This window comes from Anser brachyrhynchus (assembly GCF_964034855.1).
Source record: "Anser brachyrhynchus genome assembly, chromosome: 25".
Taxonomy (NCBI): Eukaryota; Metazoa; Chordata; class Aves; order Anseriformes; family Anatidae; genus Anser; species Anser brachyrhynchus.
In genome coordinates this window covers 4,546,112-4,568,613 of record NC_137718.1, presented here as the reverse complement: position 1 = coordinate 4,568,613, position 22,502 = coordinate 4,546,112, and the positions used below count along the sequence as shown (strand labels likewise).

The 22,502-nt window shown below is 42.9% G+C and overlaps 1 protein-coding gene across 14 annotated transcripts in view; it reads left to right on the top strand.

Annotated features, from left to right (window-relative positions):
• LOC308182811 (uncharacterized protein) overlaps positions 1-22,502 on the top strand; it is a 207,307-nt gene that overhangs the window by 67,191 nt on the left and 117,614 nt on the right. For 10 of the 14 annotated variants that reach the window (XM_080568017.1, XM_080568018.1, XM_080568020.1 and 7 more), the window contains exon 1: positions 20,472-20,589. The gene's annotated coding sequence lies outside the window, so the exon portion shown is untranslated. Of the gene's footprint in view, positions 1-1,390; positions 20,590-22,502 lie in introns of those variants that run through there. The other 4 variants (XM_080568029.1, XM_080568028.1, XM_080568030.1 and 1 more) reach the window with 4 other exon arrangements.

The following is a 22,502-nucleotide window of genomic DNA, read 5'->3' as shown; positions in this document are numbered from 1 at the left end:
GAAAAGAGTGCTTGGGAAAGAAGGGGTTCATTAGTAGAAAAGCTCCTCAGACCAGGAAAGGTAAGTGACTTACTATCTTGTTTACAAGCTAAGGGGGTTTAGTGCAGTGAATGGAAATCAGATTGTAACTAAACATAAAAAAAGATGAGGTCAAATACCAAAATTGGGAGGTGCCAGGATATAGATGGTGGGGAAAGTGTGTTCTGAGCATTACTTGAGACAGCAGCTATTTATAACTTGGTTTTCTGCCATTACATAAACTTACATGGCTCATGGAACAGCTTTAGCCTCCACTTGCAGTGAGGTTGAGGTGTAAAGCTTGGAAGATGGCTTCTTTTATGTTGTTTCTTGAAGTTGCAAGACAGTGGAGTCCCTTTGTAAAATAGTTTATGAAGTGAGCTTGCTGTGTATGGCTTCTTAAGACATAATTAAGTAGATTAAGTAGATCTGTAAGGAATTGGAATCAAAGGTTTTGTCATGACAATAACTCTTCCTGCTCTTGATATAGTCTGTAATTGAGGCTTATTCCCTGGAAGCTGAAAGCTTCTTTTGTTCTGATTTTGAAACAAGTGTTAAAATAATGTATACCCATGTGAAACTTAGTAATTCCATAAGCCTCAGGTGTTTGCGCTAAGCAACTACTCTGTGTGCAGACAGAGTGTTATGCAGTGTATGCAGTTCTTCTCTTAGAGAAGAAGCAATTGATGTCTCCAAAAATGGATCCAGCATTTAATTAACATATGCTGGTCAAGCCATACATCAACTTGCAAAATCGATAACAGCCTGCAGGACAAAACACTAGTGCTGTTGTATAGTTAAGCTGGCAAGGAAAATCGGGCTTCATCTTAAGGTTGTTAGTTATATGTGACTACATCAATGTAAGTAAATGTATACTTTATGCTTTTACTAGGCAGAAACGGTTTCCATTGGAAGGTGCACTTTCAGCTATAAGGTATTAAAAAGTGAACTATTAACAAGCATGAATAGATTAAAAGTGATGTAAATGAGAGCTCACTTCCTGCTGGACAAATGAGTGCTATGTTGATTTGTCCTTCTTTTTTTCGCAGCTGCCACTGGAGGGTCTGGGGCTTCTTTGGCAGGTTTTCAAAACTGACATTGCCCAGCTTCTTGAGTGTTTTATCCATCCGGAGGTGATTCGTTCAGACCTGCAGTAAGAGTGGGAATGAGAGATGGCTTGCTGCTGAGCTGGGTACAAGAGATGCTGGGGTTTCTAGGGATGGGTGTCTACATAGGTAAGAACTAGGTCATGAGGTGCTTTATTACAGGTATTTTGCTTTCACAAACAGTGAAGCTGTTTTAACCACTGAAGACAAAGGGTGTGCTGTAATGCATGCAAGTATGTGAAAGGAACTTTCCAATTTCCCCACAGGTTTCATCTTGTTCCCAGAGCTGATGGAAGCACAGAGGGAAGTCCCACCGCTAATGAAACATGTCACCTGCAAGTATTTAGCACCTATCAGCACTGGCAGGTGGAGCTCAGGGAGAAATGTTAGTGAGTAGTTAGTTAACTCTCACATGTTACCAGCTGGGCTGGTAACAATTAAAAATGGAACAATATGAAGATGTATAGTGATCATTCTGATCTCCTCCAGAAAATAGAGGAAATTACACAGCATTTCATCAGAAATGTATGTTGCAGGGGTGAGAGAGAATATAACAAGACTTCTGATAGTCTGTAGATGTTTTTTGTGAGTGGCAGATTTGATTCATTGACCTTTTTGTTCACTTAAGCAGCTTACCATTCATGTAACTCTTCTTTCAGCAAGCTGCTGTGTTCTTAGTCTGCTCCAGTGTAGAAAATGAGACAGAGCTACTTTCTTTAGAACTCAGGAGTCTGAGTTCTGTACTGTTGCTTTTCCCTCTAATTCTATTGCTTTCTTCATTTTTGGTAGTACAGAGTTGAGTTTCACAAATTTAGTCAAATTCTGAAGCTGTATTTCTTTATAACGATTCAAACAATTGGCTTTATTCTTTGTTTTCAGAATTCATAAATTGGGAATTTTTAAATGTGTGGCTTAACAATGTATCCTTCTCTGCCTGATAAACTTGTGCACTTCTGAATTTAGTCTGAACATGGGTCAGCTTTTATAAACTTACGCAGTGAAGTCCTGATCCTGTAAAGAACTTGAGATGTTCTGCCCAAGCTCACTAAGGAGTATTGTGTAAACTGATGCAGGTGCGTGGATCTTTCTGATCTGAAGTTCTGTATGTGTTCTGCTGGATAACGTTTTTCATGGAAAGCTAAACAGACTGAAATAAGTCTTAAAAGTAGCCGTTAATTATTAGGAGCGCAAAGGAGCGTGACCTTAAAAGTTGGCTGGTGGGATGGTAATGTTAATATGCGAGTTCCACTGTTGGGTGGTTGTTAGCCCTGCAGCATAGATGCTACTCTGGGAACTGAGCAGTTGTTTAGCCTGCAGCACTTGCATCATTACTTCTCCAGGGGTAAGGAGAAGGGAGCTGGAGGAGTTGAAATGGCTGTCTTGCTGCCATCACATTGAACGTTGCAGTGCCTGTAGAAGTACTGTGAGTTCTAGTCCTTCAAAATCAGTGGCAGTAGTGGAGAGGATGTCAGCAGGATGCAGTGTAGAAGCATATTTCTGGACTATGGCAGGATATTTGGGTTTGTAGGTTATTAGTAACCTTTACTCCAGAGAGGTATTGAGGGGTAGGGCTTAATATTTGATTTTAGAGCTGTGAATGTGGTTTAAGCCTTGCATAGGAATAGTATCAATAATTTTCTTTCATTTCTTCTTGTCTGTTTCCTGCTTCTTGGTCTGTGTCTTGCCTCCGTGAAAGCGAAGGCTTGCTTTTTAGTGTAACATAACTAGTTAGCTTCTGATTTATGCCTTGCTTTGTGTGTTGGTGTTGTTGAACCCTGGTGCCACAGTTGCCTCTTCATATAGTAAGCTTGGGAATCAAGACAAAACCAACAACAGCATAGCTTCAAGTCTGGCAGTTCGTCAGTGCTTTGAATACGAACACCCCTGCCTTCTGGCTGGAAGGGCTAGGCCCTAGGAGTGTGTTACAGGGCAGAACTGTTACTCTACAGTAGCAGTAGACTGATAGAGGGTACTTGAGCTCTTAGATGTTGTCTGCACCTGCACTGAATATTAAACCCCTGACAGCCTAATCTTTGTAGCTGTTGGATGAGGTTCAAGGTGAGCCCTCTACATGGAAAATACAACAAAAATGGAGGTCTTCACAGATTCAGAGAAGAGACTGAAATGGCCAATAGATGGCCTTTGGGCTGCTTGCTTGCAGTGAGGCAATTTAGTTTTTGTTGCAGATTAACGAGTCAGGTGCTTGCAGGATCTGTGGCTCTTGCTGGAGAGTTGCAACCTTTTCTAGGACACAGTTGTTGTGCCATATGTTCTGTGCCCCAGGCTGTAGAACAATGACTGAATACCAGAACTGCTGCTAGCACGAGGTCCTTAAGTGCATGACTGGGAGGTGACTGACCACAAAACTGCATATCTACTGCTAAATATTTGGAGAACTGGTGAGGCATTATACAAATGATGTTTATCTTGCCACAGATGATCATTTAATAGGGTAATTACTGGGTGAAGTATACGCTGGAGTGCAGTTGGAACTATTTAGAAATATTGTCTTAGTACATACTATTTCTTCCTGCTTGTAGAGGCAGAGCCAGTCTGCTGAGAAAGCTTGGAGAGTACTGCAAGCCTAAGTGCTAGGAATATAGAACTCTTTGTGGTTCATTACAATTCTTTCCTCAATGTTAGTAGCTTCAATTACGAATACCATACTACTGAGGAAGGTAGACAATGGTCCCTAAGAGTTTAGCTTCAGCTAGCTGTAGGAGTAAAGTAAAACCTAAGAACTATTGGCTATGATAATAATGTCTCAAGCTGATGGATTTTTTTCCTCGTGCAGACTGCAGATTCAAAGGCATACGTATACCTTTGGCTTGCCTTTTACCTTCCATTTTTATTCAACTCAATTGTGGAGCAGTTCCTTGGGGATTTTTTAATAGGCTAAGGATCCCAATTATTGTATTTACACTGTGTTTTCAGAAATAACAATTCCTGCTTACACCTGCAGACTTCTCTTCTTTGATTTTTGTTACAGACTGTATATCATCACCTTGGTGATGCCAAAGCTACGCACTTGGACTGCATAATCATGAAAGTAGCTCTGTACTTAGGCTGAGGAATTTTAGACAGCGTGTTTTTATTTGGCTGGGATGAAGGTTTTGGGGAATTTGCAGGATGCAAATGATCATATTTCATATGGATACAGCTGAAAGTACCTCAGTCCTCTCAGCCATACTAAAAGCATTTAACACTTGGTGCCTGTGTGACTATGGAAGCTCTTACTAGAGAAGAAAACCAGTAGACTACCTTCAGAAGCCTCCAAACAAGATGCTTTAGATTGTGACTGAAAATTTGTTTCTTTCAGATGTCCCTCGAGTCAGAATTTGGTTGAATTTAGAGACCCGAGTTCTCACTGAAGTCCTTTAAGCTATGGGAAAGAACAGGGCTTATGTCAGGATTGCAGCTATGAATGGAATCAATTCATTGAAATGAACGTTGCGTAGAAGCGTGGCATTTATTGACAAACCTAAGTTGTCTATAGGAATGTCCTTCAACAGCCATGCTTTTCTCTTTCAAGGCACTTCATAAGTAAATGCGTACAATGTAGAGGCTATATACCTTAAGCAGCCATAACTTCAGTAAATGCACTGTATACTTTGTTCATCTGTGAATAGTAATTGAGTCTTGGACTGCTTTTATAGTGTGCAGAGAGTAATACAACTGCCATGATGTATAATAATGCTTAAGAGCTCCAGGGAGGCTCATTTACATGATAGTGAGGGAAATGGTCTTGCAAGGAATAAAAATTAAGAGGTTGGTATTGTGCATGTTAGAGATACATATTTTGAAATAGTGGAAGTCTGACATGAAGGAAAATTATGGGGGGAAAAGTGGTGTAAAAGGCCATTTAAAATGCTGTTTAGAACAACAGTAGCCTTTATTTCTCCTCTTCCTTGGAAAAAGGGGTTCAGTTCCTCTGTGAGTGCTTGGTAGAGATGTTAAGTCTGCCTTTAGTGAATTGGGCACTTCAGTTCCTGAAGATCCTGATGATCTGGTGGGGAGTGCAAGGCAACCCAGGTGCATAACTGGGAAATGCAGAGTTTTCAAAACTCTGATGTGGTCAGATGGGAAGGAAAGATTTTATTAACAAGTTCAATGTGTTCTCTGGGCCCAACATTAGTTTTTACTTGTTTGCGATCAGTTGGATGTCTGTTTCCTCACTGCTTTGATAATTCTTGAGAGCGTTCAAGCCTTGTCCAAGCTCGTACTTAGTGGCTAAGGACTCTGTAGCTCTCATTGGCTTGCTGCTGCTTCACCGGGGTGTTCATCAAAACATCTCAACTGATGCCAGGAATGTTATAGCAGAAAGGCAAATCAGAAATAAGATGCCCAGGCGTTTAGTAATGAGCATGAAATGTGTGACAAATGTAGAGCCTTGGCAGCGTGGTATGATTTGGGCTCTCATGTTTCCTTGGTGCTTGTGCATTCACTATTTCCACCCATGTCCTAAGTGTTTGCTAAGAGGAACTGGAATGATTCAGTTGCATCACTTGAGTAAATTATTTGAGTTCTAAGGGACTCAGTGTTGTCTTTTCAAAAAGCAGATCTCAAATGCCAGTGCAGAACAAATATTCAGTGTCTGAAAGCTCAGTCTAATCTACACCATGTATTGATTTCCCCTGAAAGTAATGAAGGTTAGTAGGAAGGGACCTGTACACTGTAAGAGGGTGGAAAAAATAAGGAATTGTGCTTAGCTCCACTTGTATTTTCTTTCTGCACCAGTTTGCTACTGTATCTTGCATGGGTGGTGGTCTTTGTGCATACAGTTGGTGGATGCATATGCTGAGCCTGTTCTTTCAAATGAAATCTGGAAGATTAGCCATAAATCTGCAACAAATGAAGTCTGTTTTATTCTGGCACCACAGAAGATCTGATCCTTTTCTTAAGGAGGGAGGCTGAAGGGTATATCTTGTTCCAGAGCTTTATTTTTGAAGTCACAGGCTTATTTTCAATAAGTAAGGTTTTCCTTGGACTGTTTTGCCCTGTGTTTTTTTTGGCTTTTGGAAACAAAACTTCTATTTTTCCCCTACCAAACTGGCCATTCACTGCTTTCACTGTAACACAGTGAGAATTCCCCCACTGTATAGTTTGAGGGGCCTCATTAGTGGTATAATTTGTCAGGTGCAGGTGTTTCTTCTACTGCAAAGCAATGAAGAACCACTTTCTAGGGAATCTTGTGTACCTGGCTGAGTGGTTTGAGTTCTGAACAGTCTGTGGCTGCTTTTGTTCTACTGTGAAGCAGTGTCAAACTTTATTACTGTACCTGTTTGAGATTCAAGACAGTTACATGTGGTTCCCTGTTTGTTCTTTCTAACTTTAGCATAGCAGTACCACAAAGGCTGTCATTTATAGCAAGGCTGAGATGGGCGGCAGCAAGATGTGCTGTGTTTTGGTGCAAAAAGGGAATTGTGCTGTCTGAATAAGCTCATCTGTTGCACTACCAAAAACGTGTCAGTACATGGAACGTGTCAGTAAAACTTGGTGAATGGGACTGACAGTGGAAGCGCTTTTGGGAAGAGCGGAGCCTTCCTGTGGAGTGAGGGGCAGGGACAAGATGGCTACGCTGCTTTCTCTTGAACTCAAGAGTTTTCTTTATGATATCCGTGTCATCAGTTCCTGTGGATGTTATCCTGGTGACTAGTCCATGATATTCCCCATAGTACCTTTGAGATGCTGTAAACTTTTCATTACCTGTCCCCTAAAATGTTGATGTAAGCACAGTGGCCTAGCTATTTTTGAGTACTCCCAAGTTTATTTTAAAGTCAGAAGAGAGTGAGGGGAGGGTATTTACAAATGCAGATCTTCCAAGGCTCCCTGTATAGTTGGGGAGAGATCCTACGGAAAATGATTTGCATCAGTCCTGACTTAGCTTCTGTCTTAAACCGCAGGATCTGCAACGATGGGCCTCCTTAGCTGAAGTTAGCCTCCGTGAATGCTCCCAGAGGTACGCTGAGAAGCTCCGAGCGTCTGGTCCATCATTTTTAAAGCATACCAAGTTCCTGTGTAAAAGATGCTGCTGGAAAGCAAAGTATTATTATTGTTGTCATAAAGTTGACATTAGTACATCTGCGTGTCCTAGGGGAATGTGCTGTGTGAGCATAAAGTGACTTGGTAGTTTTCCATCCTTAAAAAGACAGTAGCTTTTAGAACTATGCTACCCTTGTTTATAAAATATATCGATCCAGCAGCATCGTGTTGAAATATGACTTCTCTCATTAGCTAGCGACTGGAAGTTGCTCTAGCAGTTCAATAAATTAGTATGAATACAGGCAGAGGTAGGAAATGATGCCTGGTCTGGCAAGGGGCTGGTTCAAAGGTTTATGTGGCTCTCGTGTGTGCTTTAATTGGTGCCACATGTCTGGGTGCATTTACATGAAACTTTGCTTGTGCAGAGCATGTTTTGCCTGGAAGAACTCCCCAGGTTTTTTCATTTGCCGATTGCAGGTTTTGGTATGCATTTGCTACAGAAGAGCATCTCTGTTTGGGAAGAAGAGTTGCTAACTAAAATAGCTTACAAATGAAAGACAATTAGTAAAAGGAGACTTCGGTTAAGTTTAAGCAAAGCAGTAAACGAATGCTAAGAAGTGTCCTCTGTACTTCAGCAGGAGCAGTGAAACTCCTAGTTCATCGGTGTCCTTTAAGCATAAGTCGTTACCCAGTATAACCTGTTCCAGCAGAAGTGTAGCAGGATACAGTCAAACCTTTCCCCACAAGCTGAACATGGATGGGGACCTGCTTGAGGTGGTGCTAGAAGCAGAAATGGTGAGGATGCCTTACAGTAACTCTAGGTTTGCTTGGGAGGCTCCCGTTTCTGTGCTTTATTGCCAGTGACATGAAATGGTGTGTAGCTGAAGCACGGGCTTTGCATCTTCATGTCTGCAAGAGCACCATGCCATTCAGAGCAGAAATGTTTGGTTTGCGTTAGGTACTTCTGCCCTAAAAAAGCTGTCAAAAAAAGGTGTGTGGAGGGAAGCTAGGACTGTCAGCAGCGCTAAAGCCAGTACAGGTCAAAAGCTAACAGGATTGCAGTGCACTTCTGCGATTTGTACTCTGCTGGAGTGGCATTAATGGCTGCTTGCCAGCTGTGACACCCTGCCAGACAACTTGCATTACTGGTCCTGGTACATGCCACGATGCATGTTAATGCCTCTAATGTTGCTTGCAAAGGGCAGCAAACACTTGCCTCCTTGAGAAAAGGCAAAGAGAATGTGGAAGGGCTGCCGGAAAGGTGTTGCTGACAACTCTGAATTTGCTGCTGAGAGATGAATAAATAACCTGGGTAATGTTATGCAGAAATCATTTGTCTTTGTTTTAGCCTGGGCTGTGATGTGTGTAGAAGGACCACGTAAGTTAAAATAGTGCTGTTGCCACATCAGCTTTGCACTGCTGTGAATTGGAATGTAAATTCTAAGATGAGGCAGAACTGATGCAGCTGGATTCCTTACAGATGAAAACTAAACTCTGACATTTTAACACCTCTCCAGCAGAGAGCCTGCCACCCCCCTCTACCTTCTTGGGATTTATGGCTTACTGTTAAACTGGCTGGGAGACCTAGTGCTGATGGAGCAGCCAATCCCTGAAATAGGTTTCTGGTGTCAGGCTGGCACAGTGCTTATGCTTGCATTAGATGGTGTAGAGGCTAAACAGAAATATTCTAGCTGGCAACTGCCTAAATAAGCCAATCACTCTGCAAGTGGACAGCAGAGCCATGAACCTTGCCTTCCTACCCTGCTTTGTAATTTGTGTTGTGCAACTATCCTGTAATTTGCAAGGTTGGTTTTACTTAGATTTGTCTTTCACAAGGAAAAGATTCTTCTCTTTGATTCTTCTCCAACTGCAATATAACTTGGTGTAGTAACCTAGATGGATTTTGTCCTGGTTTCATAATTGCAACTTTTAGCAAGGAGTTGCATAGGATGAAACTGCTTAAACTTGTACCATGTTTCCTAGGGTAAGAAAAGATGGGCAGACAGGTGCCCCTTGCCCCTGGCAAGCCATTTCACAGGGACGTGGTCTGAGAGATAGGGGTAAGTTTATAAGCATAGATTTTGTCTAAGGAATCAGTAATAATAGACACGGGGCTTTGGTAAACCTCTTCTAATGCAGCATACTGAGATGGTTTAAAAACAAACAAAATCTATTGCACAAGCAGACTCCTGGAGTGTGCAGTCCTTATAGCAAGTGCGTGAGGAAGGAGCATCTTCCCACAGGTCAGGCATCTGTCCTGTTAGCATGGATGGATGAAGGGCAGGAAGCTTCACTGTTTTTGACAAATGACCTGTGGTCATGGACAGCAACAGCCATATGTCCTCGTGGTTAATGTGGGACATCTCAGTAAGTACAAGTTTTTTTCTGATACTGTGCTGTGTAGGTGGATTCCAGGAGTAAGAATGCAGTTGTCGCTTTCTAGTTTGTAGTCTTAGAGTAAGGACTGGTTGTGATTTTAAACTAGGAAGACATTTTCTACAATAAATGTAACTTGTGGGGCATATAATTTAGTTCTTTGGCCCCAGGTGTGGAACTGTCACTGGCCACATGTGCAAGCAGGTGCCTGTGTTTTTTTAAATGTAGTGTTTTGCCTCATGAGAATCTGGGAGCCTTCCTTGCAGACATTGTTATTACACTGGTGTGACATACAGTTGCTGTGAAATACTTAAAGTATGTCTGTACAAGCTGCCGCCATATGCAAAATACACTTGCATGGTCTCTTCTTAATTGTAAATAACTTCTGCTTAAGGCTACAAGAAAATTCTCTCTATAACAAGGGGTAGGGCTGCGTGAACAAATACTGCAACAGTCCTGTATAAGCATCCTTGAAGGGCTGTGCATGCTTAACAGATTGGAGAGTAGCACCTTATTCTGCAGTTATTTTAAATGCTTTTTGACGTCTTGCATGGAATTGTGTGGATAACTAAGCTTGCAGTACACCTGTAATAGGAGTAGTGCACCAGATCCTTGTGTTCCAGGAACGCTACTAACAGAACAGGTAGGTGTAATAGATGACTAGGGTCAGAAGTAGTAACAAAAGCACTGAAAGCAGCTGGTGTGCAGCTCTAATGGGCTGTAGAAAACCTGCCAGGTAGCTTAAAATAGCAGATGTGTATATGAAAGCACAGGGAAGTAGGACGATTACTTGTTTCTTCTCCGAGTAGTTTGTTCAGCGCAGAGTATTGATTAGGTAACATTGGACCTGCTGGCAAAAACAATGACAAGACTTATCCAAGATCTGAGTTGTCTGTGCCAGATGGTGCCAGTTAATCTTTGTTTGCTGGCAGCCTGGAAAAATGCTGCATGAGACAGGTTTGTCTTGCTGGCTCAAGAGGTACCCACGCCTTGTCTTCCTTGTCTTTGTGCACCACATTGTGCAACTGCTGAAGTCTGTTCCTGAACCAAGCGGTGCATTTGAGTCCTTACCCATCTGAAATTGCAGATGTCAGACTTTTGAGGACTTACATAGCTCACTGCACACTCCAGCTAATACTGTGATTATTCTTGGCAGCTTCAAGTTTCAGCCCACTGAAACAGGCTGCTAGAGAAGTGTTCTGTGGCATGCTTTTTGTGGACCACGTATGACCTTTATGTGCGCGGGGATCTTCATATTATATTTGGGAGGATCACAGACTGAAAAAGGTAAGGGCACTGTTTTTGAGATGCTTATTCTCTGGAGCAGACCTGACTTAAGCCAGAGATTCTTCACTTGGGCTTTGTATATGCTCATTTTAGATCTGGAAAAATTGATGAGCCATTTACTGGAGTGAGGAGTGGTCTTGCAGAAGCAGGTAGCATCACCTACCTGCTGAAACACCCTCTCAAAATGTTGCAAAAACAAAAGTGCCAGTCTACCAGCTAGGTCAGTGATTGCAAGCGTTTTCTAGACATACATGGAAATCTGCAGATGCTACACTTCCATTATTCACCCAAACCTGTCTTTCCTTCTGCTCAACATTTAATGGTCCAGTAAGCAGGACAGCAGCATCCTAGAAAGAAGGCACAGTCATCCCAGCCCTCAATTCTTTCTGCTCTGCTGAAGTGTTTCTATTAATAGCTGGGACAAGGGCTCCTGTCCCACTCTCTTGCTCTCTTATTAGCATGCTTTTAGTTTTCAGCAGAGCTGGCTGTTGTGCTTATTGGACCTTGAAGGATTTGCTCCATGTCAGATGCAAGATATGAGTACAAATGCAAGACATGCTTTAAATTCATAGAAGAATTCTCACAGGGATGGTGCTGAAAAACAGCTAAAGATGTGTTGGTGTCCCTGACTTGCATACCAGAGGGACGCCTTTCTCAGTGTTCTTGGTAGGGTGAAATAGTCACCTGGTGTTTTTCATGCAGAATGGATGATCCTGTTTTCAGTCTCCTTTAGTGGCAACGGAGAAGCCTGCTGTTTGAGATCAGAACAACAGAAATGGAAAAACCCTGTTCAAAAAGCAAACCTTAGGAGTAAGGATTTGTAGCCGTTCATGTGGTTTATTTCTTTTCTACGGAGGGGAAAGTTCAATATTGGCAGCAGTGCAGAAACATGAATAGAAATTAATCTGAGCACTTAGAAGTACTGATCTTTATCCAAGCATCATAAAAAGTTATCTGAAGGTGAATTGGTAATGAGCTTGTTTATAGCTAGCTGAGGAACCAAATGCAACCTACTTGTAGTTCTAAAGCTGAAAGTACTGATGCTATCGCTAGTTTGGGAGGGAGGTCAAGGATTGGCCTGTTTGTCAGAACACTTGAGGCTTTTCACGTCTACTTTTGGTCAAACACTTAAAGTACTTTGAAAAAGCAGGGTTTAGATGAGGATTGGCAGGAGGTCTTTCCACTTCAGAGATTTTGTTTAGGAACCACAGGTCTGAAGTGCTAATCTCACCCACATGATGTGCATGCTACTCTCACCCTGATCAGTGTACCAGTTTATGCGTTTTTGCACGGCTAAAACAAACTGCAGAAGAGTGAGTTTGGTTTTATTTAGACTGTGGAGAAACCATGTTCAGGCATACTAGTCAGCTGCTAGGTGGACAATTCTTTTAATTCTGCTGTTACCAGATGGGAAGGGATAAGCTGATCCCTAGATAAGCAGGGAACAGCCTCTTAGCAGCCTGCTTTCTTCAGAGATGGGACAACTTGTAAATGTTTTTTCTTTTGCTTCACACCAAGTTGACATAAAAATAATGCATGTGTGAGTATATCTATTAAGGAGCAAAAAATTAGAGAAGAATGAGATGCTTGGAAATCCTCTTAACCCTTTTTGGGGATATCAGATGAGTACAGTTGATCTGAGTTTCCAGCACTGTGTTTTGTACTCTTCACCTGTGGCAGGTAAAGAGTTCTATAGACTTGTGAATTCTTAGATGGTGAGGAGCTTGAAGCAATGTTCAGGACAGTTGGTTGCTGCTAAGCCAATTCCGTGTGTTCCAGATGAGAAGTAAGGAGGAGCTCTGTAGGTTTGGTTCGTGAGACTTGGTACATGCATTTTCTACGGCTTAACATATTACAGGAAGCTTTCCTTCTGCTCTGTTTAGAATTCTGAGTTATAGTAAACCTCTCAAAAATTGGGGGAAAACCAAATGCAGCCTGTTTCTGGGTTTCGTCAAAGCCAAAGAAAGCTGAATTGAGAGTTTCTGACTTTGGACAAAGGCTTAGCTCAAATAAACCTTAGTTCATTTGAAACCTCCTGTCAAGCTTTTGAGAAATGATGCAAAAAAAAAAAAGCACTTCCATCCCTAGAAGTACCAAGAAGTGTTACATCCACCTGTGACACTTCTGCTTAGGTTGTCTTTTTGTTGGCTTAAGACATCTCTTGAATTATTTTATATGTTGCCAGCATAAATCTAGGATAAAAGCTAGCACCTGCGTAGCCTTCAACTATGGCACAAACTAAGGAATACTTGTGCAGAAGTGGATGGAGGAGAAAGTGCTTTATAAATTTTTAAAACACTTTTGAACTATCCGAATGTTCATTATAATGCATTATTCAATCAGAAAAGTGCTTTGCAAGGAGCCATGAAATATATCTTCATTGCAAGTGCATCTGTTGTTCCTTGCAAATGATTAGCTGTCACTGAGTTGTGAATTCTTCTTTTTGTGTGGTTAACATGATTTGTTCTAATTAAGGACTGACACTAAGAAGCTAGCTGTATCTAATAGCGCTAGGGCTTTTGGTCATTGCTGCTTGCCAGGTCATAAATGTGGCTGACAAACATAAAGCAGCACCGGTGTTGTATTGAGGCAGAGCCTGCAGACCTCTGCTTGTGCTCATTGTCATGAGTCCCATTGTTACACAGGCTGGGCTGATAGATAGCGCCAGCAGCAGAGGAAGTAGAGCAGGGGAAGACTTATTCTTAGAACTGGCTGATGTTTCTCACTGTCCTTTTTGGTAAGGGAAGGTTGGCAGCAGTGTCAAGAAATAGTCCTGTTGCCGAAGCTTGAGAGCTGCAAAACTCCCAAGGTCAGTTTTATTTCCCTCCCTCTTGTGCCCTTTAAAAGCAAAAAGTCGCTACCTCCAGAAATAGAAGGGAGGCTGCTTCTGGGATTAAAAAGAAATTATGAAGAGAATAGTGATAATGCATTTGCCTGGACTTAAAGGGGAAAAAAGCTTTGAAGTCTACAGAGATGCTGCTCTTTTGTGTGCTAGTTTTAGCAAAATAAGTGTAGATGATAACATGGAGTGTTAGAGTGGTGTGGGGTAAGAGGGGTTTTTGGTAATAAAGGACGTGGAAGATGCTGTGGCAAAGACCACAGGGAGGCTAGGCAAATGGAGAAGAGTTGGTGATGGGAAGACTAGCAGGGAAGCTCTTAGTTTTTCTAGAGCGGAAACCACCTTGTGTATGAATGGGGAACTCCAGACAGCGTAAGAGTCTGAAAAGATAAAACTTTCAGCTTCTGAGGATGAAATTCACTTTAGGCAACAGGTTTGAGTATGTGCTGTGCAGCAGACATGAAGTGATGTGACATCTTGCAGTGTTTCCTTGGCAGACCACGTGGCTATAGACCCGTTCACCTGTTGGCATTAAGGAGCTGGAGAACATCTGAGGTGAGAAGGCAAGCAGTGGAACTTGGCAGCTGCTTGTTCTTAAATGGGACAGGCGTGCATTTATGTACCTGCAAGGTTCCCTGCTGACTAATACTTCCGAGGGATGACTCAATTTTACAGCTAAGAGCTTTATTCTGCACAAACGTGGAGCTCCATTGCATTGCTATTCAGCGGAGGCTACGTGTGACTGGTGGTTTTGCTGTAAAACCTTCTCCCTCAGCTGCCTTCCCCGGTTAGATCACTGTAGGACTCTTTCTGAGCTACTGAAACAAGGTTTTTAAAGGAAGTAGCTGTCAAGAAATAAGCAGATTAGTTGCAAAATAAGTTGCTATAAGATGGACTCCGTTGTTTCCCCCTGAGGCTGACCTTCGCCTGCCTCACTCCTCTGGCCTTGCTGCTCGTTGTCCAGCTGTTGCACTCCAGATGAGTTGTCCTTCCCATTTGTTGTTGTTGGGCCTTTGTTTGCACTTGGAGGTGGAACAGCTGGGAGGAAGCTCGCTGTAAGCTCCTCCAGACAGTTTCTATGGAAACTGTCAGCTCTCCAGCAGGTTCTCCGATGGGCACAAGCTGTGGATGCCTGTGAGTAATTGTTACATTTACACACTTCTGAACCTTACCCCTGGACACCAGCAGATCTCCAAAACGGTTTCCTAGGTGACTGCATTTTCCATGCTGGGACAGGAATGGGCATGTTAGCAATGCTTAAGCAGTGCTTTCTGCACCTCTTCTTGCTCGTGATGGAGTATCAGGTGAAATCTTGGGGCCCTAGGTGCCTGTCTGGGGTATTGTTCCAAGTGGGAACTGTTGGTCTGCAGTGGGTACAAGAATTATGCATTTCTGTATGAGCTGTGGTGCCCAGCTGGGTTTTGTCCTTATTGCATGGCTAATACAGCAACTGGATTTCAAAGCAGCTTTTTGTGCTAGGGTTCTGTCCCCTCCCAGCTTCTTGTGCAACTCCAGCCTTCTCCTTGCTGCCAGGGTGCTGTAAGAAGCCCAGAAGTCCTTGATTTTGTATAAGCACTGCTCTGCAACAACTGAAACATCAGTTATCTGCACTATTCTCGTAGTGAATCCAAAACACAGCACCATGCAGATACTAGAAGGAAAATTAACAGTGTCCCAGCCAAAACCAGGGTGGTATTGAAATACAGTATCAGTAGAATAAATAATGGATGTTTGGAATCAATAAAACTGGTTTGGAGTGGGTGGAGCAGGTAAATCCTCCTCTTTCCGTTAAAATGGCAGCTTAGGGAGTCAGAGTATGTTATTTCAAGTTCTTCAGCTGACTGAGACCTTTATTTTAATGACTGCATGTAGTCAGTCCTTCTCTTGGAAAAGTGCAAGAGGGTTCTGGTCTGTCACTTCTGTCTTACAAGGGCATGTTTCAATGCAGCATGTTCATGGTCTGCTGATCAAGGACCGAGGCTTTCCTGTTGGGAGATGAACCTAGCAACAAAAGCAAGGAATGGCTGTAATATGTTGCATGCTGTAATACTTCTCCTGTTGCCACCAGGATGAAGTGTAGAAACCATGTATAGCTCTGTGGAAGATGGTGCACCAGCTCCTGATAAGTAGAATTTCTACTTAATTGTATAAACTGACGGATTGGGAATATTCAGTGGAGTGTTCAGTGCCACTGAGCTGATAAGGAGTTGGACTGGAAATTGCAAGAAATTAGAATACTTGGAGGGGAAAAGGGAAGGCAGTTAAGGAGAGGTTGTGTGTACTTTAGAGAATGAAATCAGTTACTAAAAATAGCGGAAAATTGCATAGAATTAGGTGGGAGTACGTGTCTCCTAAATTCTACGGATGAGCTTTAAAATGCATAGAAAGAATCACAAAATGCATACAAAGGATCAGTTTCCATTAAAGGATATTGCTTTAGAGTAATCAGTATGCAATCCTATTGAATTCCATATCAGTTTCTTTTTCTAGGCATCTGTGAAGAGCTTTCTATAAAAGGCTGCAGTTAAACCATGTAGCTTCTGTGTGGGATTTTGGTGGAGAGAGCTTCTGGTCAAGCACTTAATTGCTAGGAGCTGAAGTTATTCAGCTAGCAGGAAATATAGGGTGTTCAGCCCAGTCCCTTACCACTACCTACAAACACCTTGCTTAAATTGCCTGCTTGATACTCCTGGTGCTAACAGATAAGGGTGCGTGCTTCCAGTGGAGAGCTGAAGGTGTTTGACAGCTTCTGTGGGTCAGACTAGAGTCTGGGCTTGTAATGTCTATGAACTTAGAGGCTATGCTGGTGCCCAACAGCCGCCTTCTCTGCCCTCTGTAAAGAAAATGAACCATGTGTGGGAGCTGAGAGGTGCCTTCTGTATCTCAGGCATCTCTCCTAAGACAAAGGACAGCATCTTGGTTGTGGGGCAGTAAGCTGCCTGTATAAAAGTGAACACATTTTTCATGTGAGTGATTTGAATGCCCTGCTATTGCTGGTGTTTCACCCTTGACCAATAATTGCTGAAGCCATAGCAAGGAACACTTAAGTCTGTTCAGTATGGACCTCTCTAAAACCTTGTTGGGTACTGTCTCTGGGAGGTTGTTAAAATAGTGTTTTTCCGTGCTCATTAAGAGCCTTGAGAGATGCTGAAAGGGCTCTCACTCTGCATGGAGCAGTTCAGTCAGTGGGGACAGAAAGGTGCCTAACCTTTTGTCTCATCTCCCATGAAATCCTTCCAAAGAAGTGCTTTTGTTTCTGTAACCAGCCACTCCTCATCTGGAAGTGGTTACTAACGGTGATCCGCACTGAGGGGAAGGGAAAATCTGACAGAGTTCAGTCCTGCCGGGTTTCGTGACTCCTGTTAATCCAGCTGGGTTTGTCCCCTGCATCCCCTGAGATCATAGTGCAGTGATGTCAATCCTCTGCATGCATATAAATGAGTGCACTGCGGTGGCTATTAAACCTGGGACAGGGAAGGGTATGTCTGCTGCCTTTACATAACCTGGACACTTGCATGGGGGAGAAGACTTTCAACTTTCTATTGGCTCTGAGAAAGCCTAGTGCTGGCAGGGCTCATTAATTTTTAATTTAGTCTTCTCTTCGCTGCACTGCTGTTGTGTTTTATGAGGACATTATGCTGAAATGAAGGCTTGTAAAACAGAATTTCATAGCTTAAAAGGTACGGTCATTATAATAATCTGCGTGCTGAACTAGAAGTGAGTGGGTATTTATAGCATGGCTAATATTAATTATTTTTTATTGTGATGTCATCCTTACCGGTCAACTGCACAGTAAGACACAATGTAGGCCAGAACTCCCCGGGCAGATGACTTTGGTTTGGGGGACTTACAAGTGTTAGGGTGAGCTTCACAGGGGCTGGTGCTGGAAAAAATATCTGTCCTAATTCAGTAATATCCTTGTTCTACCCCATTGGCATAAACACCTGCATCTTGGCCCAAGATTATTGTGCATGGATGCATTTCTGTTCCATCGCAATAGTTTTGGGATGGAAGACTTTCCATGTGCTTGTCATTCATCAGGCCCAGAAGAGTTCCATCATCTAAGAATGCAGACAGTTATGCTAGAGCATACTTGGTGACAGTTGCAGCCATGGAGTTGTACTTGGTTTTGCTGCTAACGGCTTCTGGGTTCTGCTCCTACAGGCCCCTACATGCTCTTTCATCTGTTTTTGTTAAATCTTATACAAAATATTAGCATGCTTTTCTTCTACTGTTTGTTAAAAATGTTTTAAATGGTTTCTTGTGTTGCTTGTTAAATATTTCTTTATGTATTACTGCAATCCAGGATATCATTCGGTACTATTTCCACTGAAATGCATGTGCAATATCAGTTAGGAAGTCCACCTGTTAGAACAGAGAGGACCTGTGGAATGACACTTCTCAGTATTGCTGCTGGTAATCTGTGCATTGTTTTGTGTTTCTGTAAATACAAAAACTAACGTGGTGCATTTCCCTGCCCTAGATTCTTTGCTAGCCGTTGACAGTGACTTAGGGATGGTAGGGGAAGGTGAGCTGTAGCTTCTGCAGTTTGGAGGCAAAACTCATTCTGTTGTAAATCCTGCGTTAGACTTGGGCCACTCAGACTTCCAGGGCTGCAGCTTGAAGTGTGATGGACTACAGGGAGAAGTACCACGCTAGTCTAAAAGCATGTCTGGGCTACAGGAAGCAGAGTAGCAAACCTCTTCTGATGTTGCAAGAGAATGTAATTCCTTCTGGATATGCTTATTCCATACAGACTGAATGGCAAAAGCCCTTTTAAAGGGTCTCTGACCTGTGCTCTGTGTGGGGGTTTTTTGTTTTGTTTTTTTTAACCATTGTTTTAGGTCCTTATCAGCTGCCCTCTCCCAAGCAGGCAGGATCAGTGGCTCAGATGCAGCTGGGCTGTAAACAGCTTTTACAGAAGTAGCTTTGATAGCTGAAGTATTTACTTTTTGACAGCTTCTTCATGTGGCCTGTGATCTGCAGTTATTTCCATCTTTGACTCAGTTTTCTGAGAATGATGTGGTGGTTAACTTGATTGGAGCTGGATTGTCAGAGTAATTCAGGTTGGAGGGGATCTCAGGAGGTCTGGAGTCCAAGCTCCTGCTCAAAGGTCTGTAAAGACCTCAGAATTTACTACAACTGGCTATCTTATGAGGAAAAGCTTTGAATGGGATGAGAATGGGAATTGAACTGATGAGAAATTTCTTTGCAGTGAGACTTCCCATCACTCAATTGCTTATTTTATCGAGGTCCTCTCCTCTGTTGAAAGCTTTGTCTTTGCCCAGCCTTCATGTAGTACAATCTTTTCAATTGGCTATTCCTGACTCCCCGCCTCATAAAAACCAACTGTGTGGAGAAGACTGACAGCAAAGGACTTGCTCAGGTTCCATTATGCTTCGGGGAAGAAAGCTTTGTAAATTCAAGAGCAAAACAAATTCTTCCTCCGATGAAGGAGCTGTTTTGCACCTATCATGGGCCTTCTCTCTGCAGGATGCAAAAAATGGGCTTGTGAATTGGTGGAAGATGTCTGCCAAGGCGCATAACTAAGGTATAGAAGGCACTCCCTCTGAAGTTTCCTTTTAAGATGTTTTTTCTAAAAGCTAAAATTCTGAGTGTATTATGCAGCAGATCACCAGGTACCTCTGTGCGGCACAATGATGCAGGCAAGGGGCACTTGCTTGTTGCAGGTGGGCTAATGAGTTGCAACTTTACTAGTCCTGCCCCAGGTATTTCATTTAGAGCTTGGAGCTGCTTGTGTGGAAGTTGAGGCTCAACCAGCTCTGATAATGCTTGTGCCTTGACCTGCTGAATGCAAGAGGTAATAGATAAAGGTTTTAAAAATTTATCTACAGACTTGCAGGGTGAAATTCTGATCCATTTGGCGTTAGTGACAGTGTACAGGGCTTCAGCTACCTCTGTGGAATAGCAGGAAATAAATTCATGAATAATGGAGAAAGAGCTTGTATTGAAACTACATTATTCAGCAAATCCATCGTTTTCATCTGAAGATCTGCAGTTTGTATCAGATTAAGAACAAGGCTGGGGGCTTGTTTTCTTTGCCTCACAGGAGTAAATAGCTGACGAATATAGAAATAATGAGTACAGGAAACAAAGCTTTAGAATTGACTTACAGAGTTGTAGGCAAGCTGAGGGACAGTTAAGTGAAAATTTCTGGCAAAACCTGGTCTGTCCTGTGTGCCACCTGAAGAGCTCAGCATAAGAATTGTTTCCAGGCAATTTGCTCTTCCTACAAACTGCGGCCCCCCAGAACAGGGATTTGGGAGGCTTCTCTCGCCTGAAAATCGCAGCACTGTAAATCCCTGAAGCTCCTCCCCTCCTGAAAAAGTTGAAGCACAGGAGGAAGTTTCCAGGCAGCAGACTGCAGTGGTGGTGAATAGGATTTTCACAGCTCGCTAACCTCGTAAGCGTTTAATAAATCTGAGATCCATCCCAAGGATAAGGTGGCCCTGATACCTAAGCAGACAGACCCTGCCTGCTGTCATCGTCCTTAACGCTGACCCTGCACAGCAGGACCAATTACCCAGCTAACAAACTGGAGACAAGTGTCTCCTTCTGTGCTACCCTGGCAGCGGGGCTAAAGGTACCGCGGTTGTCATGGCAATGTCGCTTCAGGTGCTGATGGTGTGAGTGGCTGTGATTAAGTGCCTGAGGATTGGCTATGGAGGTTTTTCCTCTTTTGTATGGATTTTCTTGGTTAATCATGGGACCTTGCATTGACAGATTGAGGGATGGTCTTCTCCGAGCAGTCTGATGCCGTGATTACTTGCTGAGGCAAATTGGCAAGTTCAGGATGTAGTAGATCCTATAGACACTGGTAAATGAGTTGCTGTGCTGGGAGAGATAGCTGTATATAAATACACAGAGCAGAAAGCCTTTTGCAGGCTGCAGTGCAGAGGATGAACAGCGTAGGCTTCCTGTAGGCTCGTCTTTTAAATGTTGTCATACTCCTCCGTGCAGGTGAGACGATTGTTTTGTTTTCAGTCTGTGAATAGCTTGTTTCTTAAGCAATTGCCACCAGTCACAAAGCTGTAGATCTAAGCAAATGTGGAGTTATGAAGCTGAGGTTCTTGCCAGGGGAGGGTAATTGGGGAGCAATATAATCACACGATTGATGTCCTAATCAGCCAGCTGGTGGCAGAAGGCCCAGTTGGCATCTCAGAAGTGATCTTGAGCATGAGCTGCTTGTTCTCTGGCTAGAGAGTCCCTGTGGAGCGTGAATGCTTTACTTCAGAGAAGTTGGCTGCTTGGCCCTTTGGCTCGTGACCCAGCATTTAAAGTTCTGAGACCTCTTTCAGCTTGGAAATGAAGAAAACGCTGGACTAAAAGGCAGCGCTGAAGCTGTTGCCTTGTTTTTATACCCTGGTTGTGTGCATATCGCTGTGATAAGTCTATAGACTTATCTTTTGTCAACTGGTGGGCCATAAACTGTAAAGAACCATGAAATACAGTCACTCTGGGTTTAAAAATAACTGACTGTAATTCCATTATGAAATAGTTTCGCTTTGGAGGTGAAAACTATATCCGGGTGTACAAGGGAGATGAGTGGATAGAAGCACTTGCAAATGCCAGCTGACCTGGCATAAATTTGTGAGCAGCTAGGTAGTTTGTCTCACTTGCCTTATTCCTAGATTGGTTTGATTATTGATGTAGTTGCTTGCTATGAAGTGGAATCTTTTTCCTGGAAGTGGCTACGTCCTGCAGTGATGAGTTAAAAACAGCCTGTACACAAAAAGCCAGCTCAGGTCTATTTGCTGGGGATGGTGGTGGTAAATCCTGGGGTTAAGAAGAAGGACAGGAAAGATGGATGCATTGTTCTGGCAGAACAGGTAAAGGTTTAAGACTGCTTTTTTAGAAGCAGTTGAGATGCAGAACAAAAGTGATGCAATAGAAATTGATGTTAAAGGTGAGACAGTGTTGTAGAGCATATGAATGATAGTTTTGGCACAAGTTTTCAATAGCTGTCATATGCAGGTGCTGTTAATGATGTCATATGCTTCACAGTGGCAATATCTTTGGGAAGATCTGTTTCTTCCCTAGTACTGGGTTCCAAATTGACTTCCAGATGTAAACAATTCAGTAAAATGACACAGAACAACTAAAGTGAGGCCTTGATGCAGGAGGCTAAGAACCAGGTGCCAAACTGTCCTGATGACTTGATACTGACTTGTTCAGGAATCTTTGGAAAAGCTGAAAGAGAATTTGTCCTGGCTTGCTTGTTTGATGTAAGTGATGCTGATGGACCTTGAAAAACTTAACTCCTTTTAATAGGTTACAGGATAGGGAGGGTAAATACCATGCTTCCCCAGTTGTCCCGATAGGTAACTAAATTGTCATAATCGGATTCACAGGATGGTTGAGGTGGAAGGGACTTCTGGAGACCAGCTAGTCTACCCCCCCGGTCAAGTAGGGTCACCTAGAGCGTGTTGCACAGCATCAACACCAGGTAGGTTTTGAATATCTCTGGAGGAGTTTCCACAGCTTCCCTGGATAACCTGTTCATTGTCCTCACCCCACTGTGAAGTTTTCCCTCATACTCAGTTGGAACTTGCAGAATTTCAGTTTGTTGCTTCTTGTCATAAAACAGCTAGGATTGTTTTCTGCCCACAGAAGGAGACTGTTTTCTGTAGTTCTTGCTGGCCCTCTCAGACTGGTAGTTCCTAAGGCTCAGCTGCTCTGGCAGAAGCTGTGGGTCAGAAGGAAGCTAGCTGAGCTCCTATGTTCTGGCTGAGGTCCAGCTGCAGTCTAAGAACGGGCTCCAGTTCTGTACTGCTGGATCCAAAGTGGTTCATTAATTTATTTTGCTGGAAATAGCATTTGTGCCCTTCGGTGATGTGGAACATTACTTGGTATTATGGCTGTGTTAGGGCATG